Source organism: Suncus etruscus, chromosome 9 (genome assembly GCF_024139225.1).
Source record: "Suncus etruscus isolate mSunEtr1 chromosome 9, mSunEtr1.pri.cur, whole genome shotgun sequence".
Classification (NCBI taxonomy): Eukaryota; Metazoa; Chordata; class Mammalia; order Eulipotyphla; family Soricidae; genus Suncus; species Suncus etruscus.
In genome coordinates, this window is record NC_064856.1 from 103,417,514 (window position 1) to 103,433,300 (window position 15,787).

Genomic DNA, 15,787 nt, shown 5'->3' on the forward strand with positions numbered 1-15,787 from the left:
GGGAAAAATATTTGTAGCCAACACATCAGATAAACTATTGATATCTAAGATATATACTCACAAATATAACAATATCAATAATCTAAAAATTCCCATCAAAAATTGGGAAAGGACTATACAGACACTTCTCTGTGGAAGACCAACAGAGAAAAATAGGCTCATGAAAACATGCTCATCATCTCTTATTATTAGGGAAATCCAAATCAAGACAACAATGAAATACCATATTACCCCAGCAAGAATAGTGTATATTGCACATATTAAAAACACTGGGAAGGGGGTCCAGAGTGGTGGCACAGTGTTAAGGCATTTGCCTTGCATGTGGCTGACCTAGGACGGACCATGGTTCGATCCTCTGGTGTCCCATATGGTCCCCCAAACCAGAAGTGATTTCTGAGAGCATAGCCAGGAGTAACTCCTGAGCATCACCAAGTGTGGCCAAAACAAAAAAAAAAATCTGTGTTGGAGGGAAGGAGTGAAAAGAAACTGTAATTAATGGCTATGGGAGTATTGTCTGATCCAACTCCTATTGAAAACAGTATGGAGTAGAGGAAACCAAAGCACATTAGTGGAGGGAAGTTACACTGATAATGAGATTGGCGCTGGGACATAGTCTTAGACATACAACTATGAATAATTTTGTAAATAATGGTGCCTTGATAAAAAAGAAGAAATGTTAAAATAATAAAAACCTTCTAGCAATGACAGACCAAAAGGAGATCTATGAGATCTTAACTAGTGGTTTTTATTAATTAATTTATGACAAATTAGAGGCATTGAAATGAACTAGATCATCTAACCTGAAAAGAAAATTTAAAGTAAATTAAGATTTTGTGAGGCCAGAGAGTCAATATAGAAGGTAACCACATACCTTTCATGTGGCTGCAATGATGACAACCCAGCTTCCAATCCCAGTAACACATAGGCTCCACCAAGCATCTCCAGGAATCACTCCTGAGCACAGCCAGAAAGAGCCTCAGAGCACAATCAAATGTAATCTAACCCCTCTTCCAAATTGAGAAATTGTTCACTGCCAAGCATTGGTTACTAGTTGGTATAACTTAAGTGATTTATATTATTTATAATATATTTATATTTATTTATATTATTATATGATAAAGAAGTTTCCACTGTGATATAAATACCCACACATATATCCATCTATTTACACATACAAGGCATGCAGAAAAATATTAGTTTGTAAAATGACAGGACATATTTTACCATTTCAAGGTTTTATTCATATTGATCACAAATTGCCTGTACATTTAAAGTTCCATATTTCACAAGTCATTCAACAAATGTCTTAAAGTTTAACTTTTTGCTTGCTTGTTTGTTTGTTTGTTTGTTTGTTTGTTTGAGGGTCACTTCTAGCAGTTTTCAGCACTAACTCCTGTACCCTCTTATTCTAATCCTATCCGAGCGCATATTTTGCAAGTCCTCTTGCTTTAAACTAAACTTGCTTTACCCAGGGAACTGCCCTGGCCTTGGGGTTATTATTGAGAGAATTGATTCTTCACAAAAGAAAATCTGGAAATATTAAAGACTACACAATAGAGAAAAAACAATGGGTGCTTCATGCAACATTTGACTAACAAGTTCCATTTAATTGAGGATCCAGATACAAATAATAGAAATATACATGGTATGTTCAGAATACCTTTATGTCATTAATTTACATAATTAACAAGAATCATTGTATTAATTTATAACATACATTTATCATTTATAACATGATAATTTATGTTGGCAATACATCAGGCTTAACATTACCATATTGAATTAATGAACATTAATTAATTAATGAACATTAGAAGATGCTGTAAAATATCTTAGTATATTAGTATCTATAGTACATTATATGCATATTATAATATATTAATATTATATTAATTACATACATAATTAGTATATATTGTAGCTGCTAAATAAATCCATTCCTTTTCTGATTGTATTATTAATGGCAGTGATGTTGGTAACAAATAATTGTTTTCTGCTTAATTCCCATAAAATGATCTTTGTGTTTAGTTTCACAAATCTGGAATGCTAAATACACAATCTCTGAGACTATATCTCGTTGATGTATACATTAATGACAAATGTGTTGTCTTGATTTTCTCTTATAATAAAAATGTATTCCTTCAGAATTCATTTCAGAGAAATGTACTATGAACAAATAAGTAATGTGATTTTAAAAAAAGAAAATCTATCTTGCTTCTCGGAACACAGTAAGATCCTCAGTAAATTCATCACAGCAAACCCAAAAACATATCAAAACTTATATATCACAATCAAGTTGGATGTATGCCAGATTGTAAGGATGTTCAATGTATTGTAAGTCAACTGATGTAATAGGTCACACAACAAAAGAAGACTTAAATTATTTAACATTATAAAAAATAAATCATACAATTTGCTGTGACTTGGATGAAGCTACAGAATATTATGATTAGTGAAGTGAAGTCATCCCAAAGGAAAAGGATAGATACAGATTGGTATCTCTCATATGTGAGACTAGAAGGTACACAGCTGTGGCAAAAGGCAACACAATTAAAGAACAATAATCAAAATTAATCAAAGATGATCATATTTAATAACAATTCTCAAGAAAGTGGAATAGAAAACATATCTCAACATTACATAGACCATAAATGATAAACTCACTTTTAACTTTTTCCTCACTAGAAAAACTGAACATTTTTTATATTAGACACAAGATACTCTTTAAAATTATTATTCAACATATTATTGGAAGTCCTAGCCACAGCATTTAGTAACTAAGAAGAAATAAGAGGAATCCAAATGGATATGAATAAAACTGCCACTATTTGCAAATAACATGGTACTAGGTGTAGAAAACCCTAAAGCATGCATAAAAATCTTTCTCTATAATAGTAATTATTGCATAGTTTCAGAGTATAAAATTTATATACAAAAATGTATTGCACTTTCAGATGAAAAATATTTCTTCTTTGGTGGGATGTCAAACCTGGAGGTGCTCAGGGATTTCTCCTGGCTCTATACTGAGAAATCGCTCTTGGCAGGCTCAGGGGACCATATGAGATGCCAGGGTCAAACTCAGCTCTGTCCCCAGTCGCCTGCATGCAAGGCAAACACCCTGCTGCTATGCTATTGATCTGGCCCCTCAGATGAAAAGTAGTTTAATTTTAGTCATTTTTGGAACCAGGAAAACTAAAATGTAATTGCAGGGAGAAAGATGAATATGAAGTAAGATACATTGGAGGTAAAGGCAGAAAATAACATAAAGGTAGGGGTCAGAGTGATAGTACAGTGGTTAAGGTGATTGTCTTGCATGTGGCTCACCCCAATTAGATCTCCAGAACCCCATATGGTCCCCTGAACACTTCAAGGAATGATTCCTGGGGTAATAAATGAGCCAGGGTTAATATCTGAGCACTGCTGGTGTGACGCAAAAACAAAACTAAACAAAGAAAAATAACAAGGTTAAGAAGAGAGATAACAAGAAGGCAGAAGAGAAGACAGGAAGTGTGGGGTAAAATTGCCTGGATTTATTCTTTTTTTTTTTTAAATATGGAACGCTTCACGAATTTGCGTGTCATCCTTGCACAGGGGCCATGCTAATCTTCTCTGTATCGTTCCAATTTTAGTATATGTGCTGCCGAAGCGAGCACTGGATTTATTCTTAATATCCATGTGCTCTTACTCCTTATGCTTCATTCTGAAACAAATTAAAAAAAAAAAAAAAAGAAAGAAATGAAAGGCAAGAGCTATAGCACAATGGGTAGGGCATGTGTCTGGTAGCAGCCAGACTAGGGTTCAATCTTTGGCATCCCATATGGTCCCCCAAATCTGCCAAAAGTAATTTTTGAGCACAGCCAGGATTAACTCCTGAGACCCACTGGGTGTGGCTCAGAAAGCAAAAAAACATAAATAAAGAATAGGAATAAGAAATAAGGAACTTTAGGGCTTCTTGATATGAAGGAGATTCCTGACAAAGATCCCAGCGAACTTAATCCCATCAAGGTTCGCAAGCCAGGAAAAGTAGAAGCAGGGAGGACCATGGCTGCCCACTTTGTTATGTGGCAGAGTAGCTAATGAGCTAACTAATAAACTTCACCAGGACACGCAGTAAAAGCCATGCTACAAGCATGTCAATGGGGAAACAACGCAAGACAACAGCACGCATAGAAAATGAAGATGGCAGTTCTGATGACCCAGAAAGTACCAACCACATAGTTAACCTCTCAGACAAGTTTAGAGTAGTAATATGGAGGATGCTTATAGAACTCAAAGAGAGATAGAATAGAAGCTAAAGAGAACACAAATATAGAAATCAGAAAATTTCAAACTGAAATGACAGGACTGAAAAACTCAGTAGATGAAATTAAAAGCTCAATGGAAAGCTTCTCCAACAGAGAACAGAAGCCAAGGACAAAATTAGTGAGCTGGAAGATGAGATGCAGAACAATTCCATACAGCAGAAGAGATTGGAAAAGAACCTTAAAGCAAACTATCACAAAATGGAAAAGATACTCAAAGAATATAAACAGATGAAATTAGAAGTCCATGACAAGTTCAACAGAAACAACACAAATGATTGGAGTCCCAGAGACCAAGGAAGAAAATCCCCAGGAATAATCAATAGTCAAGGATATCATTACAGAGAAAATCCTAGAGCTAAAGATGGCATGCAACCAAATTCTGCATGCCAAAGAGTGCCAGCTAAAAGAGACCTGAAGAAAAGCATCCCAAGACACATCCTAGTCACAATGACAAATCCCAAAGATAGGGATAGAATACTTAAATCACCAAGATCAAAAAGGGAAAATTCATTCAAAGGAGCATCCTTAAGATTTACAGCAGAACTGTCACAAGAAACCCTCAAGATCAGAAGGCAGTGGTGGGATATAGTGACAATCTCAATGGATGAATGCTTCACCTAGAATACTGCACCCAGCCAGACTCATTTTCAGGTTTGAAGGAAGCATACATAGCTTCACTGATAAACAGCAGCTCCAAACCATTACAGACTCAAAACCAGCCTTAAAAGAAAAACTGAAAGATCTACTATAAGACAAGACAGACCAACAGACACACCAAATTTCTACACAAAGATGTACTAAATCCCAGGACAATTGTCTCTCTCAACATCAATGGACTAACCGCACCAGTTAAGAGACACAGAGTGGGGGCCAGAGTGATGACGTAAGCAATAAGACTTCTTCCTTGCATGTGCTAGCCTAGGACAGACCATGATTCGATACCCCAGAGTCCCATATGGTCTCCCAAGCCAGGTGTGATTTCTGAGTGCATAGCCAGGAGTGTGTGTGGCCAAGAAACCAAAAAAGAAGAGACAGACAGACACAGACAGACAGAGACAGAAAGACAGAGAGACAGAGTGGCAAAATCCATCAAAAAGCTGAAGCCAACATTCTGTTGCCTACAAGAAGCACATCTAAATAGTCAGAACAAACATAGACTCAAAATAAAAGGCTGGAAGAAAATTATCCAAGCAAACAACTCTGTTCATAAAGCTGGAGTAGCCATATTAATATCAGATGACACAAACTTTAGACTCAGAAAAGTTTTAAGGGACAAAGATGGTCATTTTGTACTAATCAAAGGATATGTACAACAAGAAGAAATCACACTCCTTCCTAAACATAAGCACCCAATGAGGAACCAGCAAAATATTTAATACAAATGTTGACAAACCTGAAAGAAGACATAAATAGCAACAAAATAATAGTGGGAAACCTCAACACTACCCTTTCACCCCTTTATAGGTCAATCAGGCTGAAACCCAACAGGAATATATTAAATCTGAAAAGAGAAATGAAAGAAAGTGGACTAGAAGATATATCTAGGGCACTCCATCCCCAGAAAACTGGATACACATTCTTCTCCAATGCACATAGGTCATTTTCCAGGTTAGACCACATGCTGGTCCATAAAACATATCTCCATAAAATGAAGAGGATAGAAATTGTACAGACTACCTTCTCAGATCACAAGGCACTAAAATTAGAAGTGAACAAAGGGTCACAGAAGAAAAACTTTAATACCCGAAAATTAAATAACACACTGCTGAACAACCAGTGGGTCAGAGATGAAATCAAAGAAGAAATCAAACATTTCAGGAAACAAATGACAATGAAGACATAAACTATCAGAATTTATGGGACACAGCAAAAGCTATACTAAGAGGATAATTTATAGCTTTGCAAGCACACATCAGAAAGGAAAAAATGGGCCTACATAAAAATCAGTGGCCTTCTTATACACTAATAATGATAGAGAAGAGGACATTAATAAAAAAACTCATTCACATGAGTGTCACATGAACTCAAATATCTTGAAGTCAAATTAACTAAAGTAGTGAAGGACCTATACAAAAAAACTACAAAATCCTGCTTCAAGAAATAAGGAGGACACATGGAAATGGAGACACATACTCTGCTCATATTGGCAGGATTAACATCACTAAAATGGCAATGCTCCCAAAGCATTGTACAGATTTAATGCAGTCCCTCTAAGGATACCCATGACATTCTTCAAAAAAGTGGATAAAACACTCCTGAAATTCATTTGGAACAATAGACACCCATGAATAGCTAGAGCAACCCTTGGGTAAAGAAGTATGGGAGGCATCACTTTTCCAAATTTTAGACTGTATTACAAAGCTATAGTTATTAAAATAGCATTGTACTGGAATAAAGACAGACCCTCATATTAGTGGAATACAAATTTGAATATTTGAGTATTCAAAGAATGTGCCCCAGATATACAATCAATTAATCTTCGACAAAGGAACAAAAAATGCAAAATGGAGCAAAGAAATCCTCTTCAACAAGTGGTGTTGGAGCAACTGGTCAGCCCCTTGCAAAAAATCGAACTCAGACCTCCAACAAACACCATCCACAAAGATCAAATTCAAAAGGATTAAAGACCTGGATATCAGGCCTGAAACCATAAGGTATATTGAACAACACATAGGTAAAACACTCCATGACACTGAGACTAAAGGCATCTTCAAGGTGGAAACAGCACTCTTCATACAAGTAGAAACAGAGATAAACAGATGGAACTATATTAAACTACAAAGCTTATTCACCTCAAAGGAAATAGTGCCTAGGATACAAAAGCCACCCACAGAATGGGAGAAACTATTCACCCAATATTCGTAAGAAAAGGGGCTATATCTAAGATATACAAGTTATTGACAGACCTTATAATAAAAAGATCTAACCCCATCAAAAAATGGGGAAGAGAAATTAACAATTTCTCAAAGAATAAATACAAATGGCCAAAAGTCACATGCAAAAATGTTCCACATTACTAATTATCCACATTACTAATCATTAGGGAGATGCAAATCAAAACAGCAACGAGGTACCATCTCACACTACATAGACTGGCACACATCACAAAGAACAAGAACAATCAATGCTGACAGGGATGTGGAGTGAAAGGAACTCTTAATCACTGCTGTGGGTAATGCTGTCTAGTCCAGTCTTTATGAAAAACAATATGGAGATTCCTCTAAAAACTGGAAATTGAGTTCCCATATGATCCAGCTATATCAATCCTAGGTATATACCCTAGGAACACAAAAATTCCTCAAACCTATATTCATTGCAATACTATTTACAATAGCCAGACTCTGGAAACAACCAAGATGCCCTTCAACAGATGAATGGCTAAAGAAACAGTGGTACATATACAAAATGGAATATTATGCAGCTGTCAGGAGAGATGAAGTCATGAAATTTTCCTATACATGGATGGACATAGAAACTATTATGCTGAGGGAGAGAGAGAGAGAGAGACAGAATATTCTCACTTATCTATGGATTTTAAGAAAAATAAAAGACATTATTGTAATAATGCCCAGAGATGAGGGCCGGAAAGACCAGCTCACGATATGAAGCTCACCTCAAGGAGGGGTGAATGCAGTTAGAACACTAATAATGACAATGACCATGTTAATGAGTAAGAGAAGGGGTTGGATGGGTGAAGGAAGATGGGGTGCCTTGATGGTGGTAATGGTGCACTGGTGAAGGGGGGGGGTATTCCTTTTGTGACTGAAACCAAACTACAATCATGTTTGTAATCATGGTGTTTAAATAAAGACATAAAAATATTGCTAAAAAGTAAAAATAAATAAATAAGGAACTTTTAAAAGTCAAGGTAATGAATTTTCTCAGATTTGAGAAAGAAGACAAAGTCATCAAGTTCCTGAATACATGTAACTGAAGTTACATCCTAAGGTACATCCCCAGACACCATAAAAGTTCTCAGAAAAAGATGTGAGCCAGAACATAATTCTAGTGCTATGGATCTTGAAAGCATTCCAGGACCTTAATTATGATCAGATCATTAAAGAACCACCAGTATTAGAGATACCATGAAGACTCAGGTCCAACAAAAAGAATATAAAGAAAACTTTTTAAAACTTTTTTTTTCAGACAATAACATGAAAGCCAATTCATTCACAATGCTTTGGCTAAAATGTGAACCTGTAAATTTCATAGCTACATACATAGATTTGACTTGTTTCTGTTACCATGCAAAGATGACTTGTAGAGGAAGAAAACCTATTCTCATCATTTGGATGCAACATATGCAAAATATGCCCAACATATTGAGATGTACCACATTTTACCAGGAATCTCTCATGAATTTCACATAGTGCATTTATTTTGTGTAACAAATTCATTTGCATAACAAAATGATTTTTAGTGACTAAAGATGTGTACTTCTCTCCTTGGCTAAGACAAATTCTATTTCATGTTAAATCTTTAAAATAATCATAAATATCAATAGTTTGGGGACCAGAAAGATATTACAGTGGGTTAGGTTCTTTCTTTGTGTCCCACAGAACTCGGTTTAATCTCCAATACCACATTTGGTCTCCCTAGCACTCCAACTCTCCATAGTTATTTTCTAGTGTGTGTGTTTTTTTTACCTATGCAGAGGATACAATGCATCCATAACCAAGAGAGCTGATGTAATAATTTTTAAGGTATGGGAGATAAGAAAATATATATATGTTCATATGTTCACTTTTTGAAGAGCGAAGTGTCCACATAGGAAATTTGTTGTTATCCTTTTTGTCTACGGTCTGTGTCATGTTAGGTAACTATCTGGGCTTCGGTGAATGTAGGTGAAAACTTAAAACATTAGATCACATGATTTAAAGCTGTTACCTTTAATGACTTCAAGTTCATTAAAATAAATATTTAGATAGCAGCATGGGGAAGTTGGGAATTGAATCATAAGGGACATGGAGAAAATGGGGGATAAGTATCTGGAGAGTTTTCCCCTTCTGTCTTTTTCCCTTTTCCCTTTTACTCCTTTAAAAGGAGTTCCTATTTGTCAGTATCTCTCTTGCTGTGACAGACAGCCAGTTTCATGGCCAAAAATATCCATCTTGGAGGGCAAAAAAGCCCTTCTAGAAAAGTCCCTTCAGAAGACTCCCAATTCAACTTTTGCCAAGAACTCTGTCTGCCTGGGGTTTTGGGGACAACATAAGAAGGCAAGATCTAGAAACAACAGTAGATTCTTTGTTATGTCACTTGTCATTTGAGTCTCCTCGTAGGACCCATACGTCACAAGGTTTATAATTGTATCTCTCCCTTTCTTCAACTTTTTCTTTTATTTAACTTGTTTACCCTGCACTAGGCATCTACCTGTAATTCTTTTTCTTCACCCAACTTCTCACCTTTAGTGAAACATAGCCCCAAATGTTAATACTTTGTGGGGAGGGGAAATTCTAAGCACTCCAATTTCTTAAGAATTTTGAGCTTGAATTCTGTTTCACTCGAGTATAATCACCTGGAAAATAAGAATACTAAGAGCATTTAAGACCAGTGAGACAATATAGATAAAATTTAATCCATTGAAAAAGTTAATAATTGAACACTAAATATACTTAATAATCATATTTTTAATTTCAGTAGAATTAACTAATGAAAATGTATGTACCTCTTTTCCAACTTCATCCATCTCAGAGATCCTTTAATTATAGTTTTTCCCTTAAGAGCCTTACTTTTATCTAATAACAGTTAGTTGTCTTTATAACCTTCATACAAAATTTTTGAGAAGATAAAGATAAACTGGCCCATCTTTGATTAAAAAGCAATTTCATTTGCATTTGAACATATTTCCAGTAGCTCTCTACTGTCATCTTGTAGACTATTATTGTCTGAAAATACTACTGTAGTGATACAGGTAGCAGAAATGTTTTAAGATGAAAACAATCATAATACTTTAGGTCAATCTGCTCCTTTTAAAGTTATTATATTAAGTTGTACATTGAGCAGCATTTCTGGCTTTCTAAAACTGACTCTGAGCTCATACAAACTAGTAAGTAAATATAGCTTTAGCAGATCAGATTTGGAAAAGTTTTTATATTATCTAGATGCTTTTTGTTAAAATCCCCCAAATAATTTTATCAGCCACCTTTTCTTCTCCAAATCCTCCCCAAAGACAAAGAAAATGAACAAAACTTAATTAGAAAGCGTGAGTATATTAAATTTTTTCTCTACCTTATCGAATTTTAACAATGAAAATTCTAGGATTCATTTGATCTAAACAGTAATACACAATTCCTATAATTTTTAGAATTATGAGGAACTGTATACTTGTACACTTGTGGTTTTATGAAAATAATAACTATCATTACTTGTAGTCTCATTCCTAAATTACTGACATATAATAAGTGATAAATTCTAGTGTAACTTTTTTTTTTTTTTTTTTTTTGGTTTTTGGGCCACACCCTGTGACGCTCAGGGGTTACTCCTGGCTATGCGCTCAGAAGTTGCTCCTGGCTTCTTGGGGGACCATATGGGACGCCGGGGGATCGAACCGCGGTCCGTCCTAGGCTAGCGCAGCAGGCAAGGCAGGCAGGCACCTTACCTCCAGCGCCACCGCCCGGCCCCTCTAGTGTAACTTTTATTGTAAGTGTTCGAACAACTTTTTTACTTGACACTAACATGATCAATTATATTGGTAAATATTATATTTTTAATACATTGTGTGAGATGGATTCAGTTTTAAAATATGTTATTAACTAATTCATATTGCCTAAAATACACTGACAAATTATATTGGCAGCTCCCTAAAAATAAGCAAAGGTTTAAAATTTTGACAACAATATTTCCAATAAAATAATATTAAAGTATTTTGGTTTTATGTTCCAAAGAATATGGAAGAACAACCCATATCTTCACATAATCTGCATACTTTGTTGATTCATATAAACATTAGGATATTAGGATACAGATGTTTATCATTAGGTAGTAAAACATCACCTATCATTCATTTGTACATTAAATATTACCAGCTCAATAACAGGATACAAAAATTGGCATCATAAATTTGCAGTCTATCTGTTTTGTTTGGTAATCTGGTCTGTAATCCAATGCCATGGGTATGTCAACAGTATTTTAAAATGCTCTTTATTCTTAGAGTGTTTACATATATTGGCTTTCTGAGTTTTTTTCTTGGATATGTTTGAGTTGTTTTTTAGATTTTTGGCCATAAACAGAAATGCTCTGAGATTACTCTTAGCTCTGCACTCAGGCATTACTCCTGACTAGGCTTAGAAAATCATATAGGACTCCAGGGATTAACTTCAAGGTCAACTGTATGCAAGAATTTTCATACCCACAGTACTATTGGTTCAGCACCAGAAATTGGCCTCAAAAAAGTCTTGTTGGCAACAGATCATTTTACACAAAAAGTAAACAGTCTAACAAGCAACTGTACTACAGACAAATTTATTATTATGCTGCTATTTTTATTTCTTAGCATTTAATCTAGACAGAAATATTTGCATTTGTGTAAAATATGAGCTAAAAATGAACAATTTTAAGGAAGAATACTTAAGAAATGGCACAATACTATTTACAATAGCCAGACTCTGGAAACAACCAAGATGCCCTTCAACAGATGAATGGCTAAAGAAACTGTGGTACATATACACAATGGAATATTATACAGCCATCAGGAAAGACTAAGTCATGAAATTTTCCTATACATGGATGTACATGAAATCTATTATGATGAGTGAAATAAGTCAGAGGAAGAGAGATAGACACAGAATAGTCTCACTCATCAATGGGTTTTAAGAAAAGACATTCTTGCAATAATTTTCAGAGACAAAAGAGAGGGCTGGAAGATCCAGCTCACTACATGAAGCTCACCACAAAGAGTGATGAGCACAGTTAGAGAAATAACTACATTTAGAACTATCATAACAATGTGAATGAATGAGGGAAGTAGAAAACCTCTCTAGAGTACAGGAGTGGGTGGATGGTGAGTAGGGAGATTTGGGACATTAGTGATGGGAATGTTGCACTGGTGAAAGGGGGTATTCTTTACATGACTGAAACCCAACCACAATCATGTTTGTAATCAAAATGTTTAAATGAAGATATTAATTTTTAAAAAAAGAAATGGCATGATATTCCATTACTGGATAAATAAAAATCAGTTGCAGTAGAAAATTAAAATGAAATCTATTTTAATCAAAAGAAATGTAATTTGTTCTAACAACAAAAATATCCAATATATTAGTGACAAAGCAAAATATGGAATGTTTTAGCCATAATCATGCTTAAATTGATGTATTATATTTTTCTTATTATAGTTTCTGGTTTAGTGGTTGGGATATTTCAAACACTTTCTCCTACCAGAAGATTATATAAATGCATCATCTACTTCTTTCTTTAGTTCTATGCTTATAGTCAATCAGGACTCACAGACCATTTATGGAGAAGTTCATTCTTTTTATTTCCACAATTTAAAATCTCATTTTCATTTTATTCTTACCAGTTTGAAATTTACTGATTGAATTTTGAATTTCTGTTCATTCTTTTATATGTCTATTTTTTGAAAATAATGAATTATCAACATTTGAATCACTTTAATATTTGAATGTTTAATTTTCCATTCCCTAATTTTCTTGTCTTTCAGTATATTTTTCTTTCATGTTAAGAGAGAACAGTTTCAGCACACAGCATAGTCTCAACGTGCTAACAATCACAAGTCTATTCTTGACCCCTCACCTGCTGACTGTATCAAGAAATGTAAAATACACTTTGTAATATTTGCAATTGAATTATTTACTTTGCCTCTTTCACAGCATCAAGATTCATCATAGCTTGATGCTACCGGTAAAATAAGACAAGTGTATTTAATCTAAAGCAAGCAAATAGAAGACACTTGACTTGTGTTACATTGTCTTTTCATGTGCCTTTTCATGTGTTTGGACTGGATTCTACATGAAGTATGAACTTAGATCTCTGTAGGAGTTGTAATGACTGTCTACAAAGCACATAATATCTCGGGAAATTCTTCTCAATTTAACCTATAAAATGCTAGCACTATTTATGAGCACAACTATAGAACTTGGTTACCTATAAGAATCTATCATATAACAATACTATTAGCAATTACTCTGTCTTGAATAGTGAATAGAATGTTTGAATTAATTTCCTTGTATTACCCCCCCCATTTGCCTTACAGACATTTGTTTGCAGGGAATCTTGTTCCCACATTTTATTAGTAAATCATTATGGTTAGTTTATATCATTCATAGTGTGATATGGTATAAAAACAGCATTATTTTTGTTATTTTATTAGAATATAATTTATATAAAAAATTGCATGAGATTATAGTCGAGCAATATTATAATATTTTCAATCCTAATAGTTTTATACAGTAAAAATTGTCTAATAACTATCACCTTGCAATGTAAAATTTTTCCTTGTGATGAAAAAAATTGGATTTTGCTGTGATATAAAATTGATATCCCAATTTTTAATTTAGATTTTTGGCCACACCTGGTGATGCTCAGGGGTTACTCTTGGCTACATGCTCAGAAATTGTACCTGACTTGGGGGACCATATGGGATGCCAGGGGATAGAACCACGAGGTCGGTCCTAGAATAGCACGGGCAAGTCAGACACCTTACCACTTGCGCCACCGCTCTGGCCCCTGATGTCCCAGTTTTTAATAATTTTCTGTTTTGTTTCTTTCATTAGGACACACGTGGCATTGTTCTGGGTTTACTCCATGCTCTGGGCTCAGAGTTCACTCCTGATTGGCTCAGGGGACCATATGAGGTGCTGGAAATTAAGCTTGGGTTAGTCACATGCAAGATAAGCACACTACATTCTAAATCTACTAAGTACTTTAAAAGGTATGAACACATTTACAATATTGACTAGTTCATCCATAACATAAATACTACAGTGTACTTTTAAAATAAATTCTAATGTGTCTCTTCCCCTTCTTCTTATAAAGGCTTTTGAAAAAGACTGTTGCTAACTCTTTAAGTGCTTACTAGAATTTGTCACAAAGGTATCTCTTTCCCTACTCTTTGGAAGGCAGCTATGCTCACCACTATACCACCATGCCATGTTTTCCCTACTCTTTGTTGTTGATGAGCATTTGGTTACTAATTCAATATCTTTTATTATTACAAGTATTATGACATTATTGTACTACATCCTTCCTGATTCTGATTCCAGTTTACATATATGAATTTAGTTATTATTTAGGTTGTCAAGGTGATTGAAAACAACCAGAAGGCTGCAAAAGTTCTCTTTGCCTAGCACTCTACCACAATCATACCAAAGATTAATAGTTTAGCTGATGGCCTATCCATCCAATATGGTCTTTCCTAGTCTCTGTGTTCCAACATCATCCCAATCTTCTATGATTTTCACAGTGATATTTATCATGTAACATAATTGTTCTTTGTTCTCCTGATGAACAAAATGCTGTGAGAAATGATCTCTGATGCTGTCTGGATATATTACTCAGAACTAAAACTCGGTTATGAGCTCTTAATGACAGGACTATGCTGATTCCAAAGAAAGTCAATATTCTCAAATTGAGGCAATAATTGGGACATTGAATACCTTGAGCTTGGGTCCTTTTGCTTTTATGTTTCTTCTATTTTGTTCTTGTTTTTGTTTCACTTTGTTTTGAGGGCACACCTGGCAATGCTCAAATATTACTTCTGAAATTTTTCATAATCACTCTTGGCCAAGTTCAGGGAACCAATTGGAATGCTGGGAATCGAACCTAGTTGTCCATGTGCAGGGTAAAAGTCTTACCCCTTTTATTATCTCTTTAGCCCCAAATAAAGCTCCTTTTAGAGAAATTCACATAAATCTCCAAATTATAATATGCATGATATACTTGTGTACTCCAACAAAATATATTTAAGAGAATGTTATAATTTTCTGATTATTTTGGGTATGATGATTTAAATATACTTATAAAAAACATTTTTATAAAAATATGTATTTATTTATCACAATATATATTTTGTTGAAAGATTCTTATTATAACTATTTTTCTATAAAGAAGAAATGGTTCAGTACTGGTGTAATAGTGCAGTGGATAGGGCACTTGTTTGCATACAAATCATACCTAGGTTTGATAGCTGGCACCACATATGGTTGCCTGATACCTTACCTACAAAATTCCTGATTTCACATTCCAGAGTGAGCCATGAGTATTGAATTTATGAAGATCTTAATTTTTATAAGGCTTTATGAAATAGTTAAAAACCTGAGTACAAACATTACTTCTTGAAAATTAAAAATGAAGAGCTGGGATAGCTTCCCAAGACCAGAGAAGCATTTTCCCTTCACTAGTACTCAATAGAGAAAAAGGGTACAAATAATATTTTATATATTGTAATAAAATAAACATTAAATGCTATTGCTTCTCCTGGATGATTAATGAACTCTTATTCCTTTTATAAATCTGGTAGCATCAAG

General features: G+C 34.6%; 1 non-coding gene across 1 annotated transcript; it reads right to left on the reverse strand.

Moving 5' to 3' along the window:
* Positions 1-3,546: 3,546 nt before the first annotated feature.
* LOC126019678 (U6 spliceosomal RNA) lies at positions 3,547-3,653 on the reverse strand. The gene has a single exon (XR_007499308.1). It is a non-coding gene; the product is annotated as a U6 spliceosomal RNA (small nuclear RNA).
* Between the last annotated feature and the right edge of the window lie 12,134 nt (positions 3,654-15,787).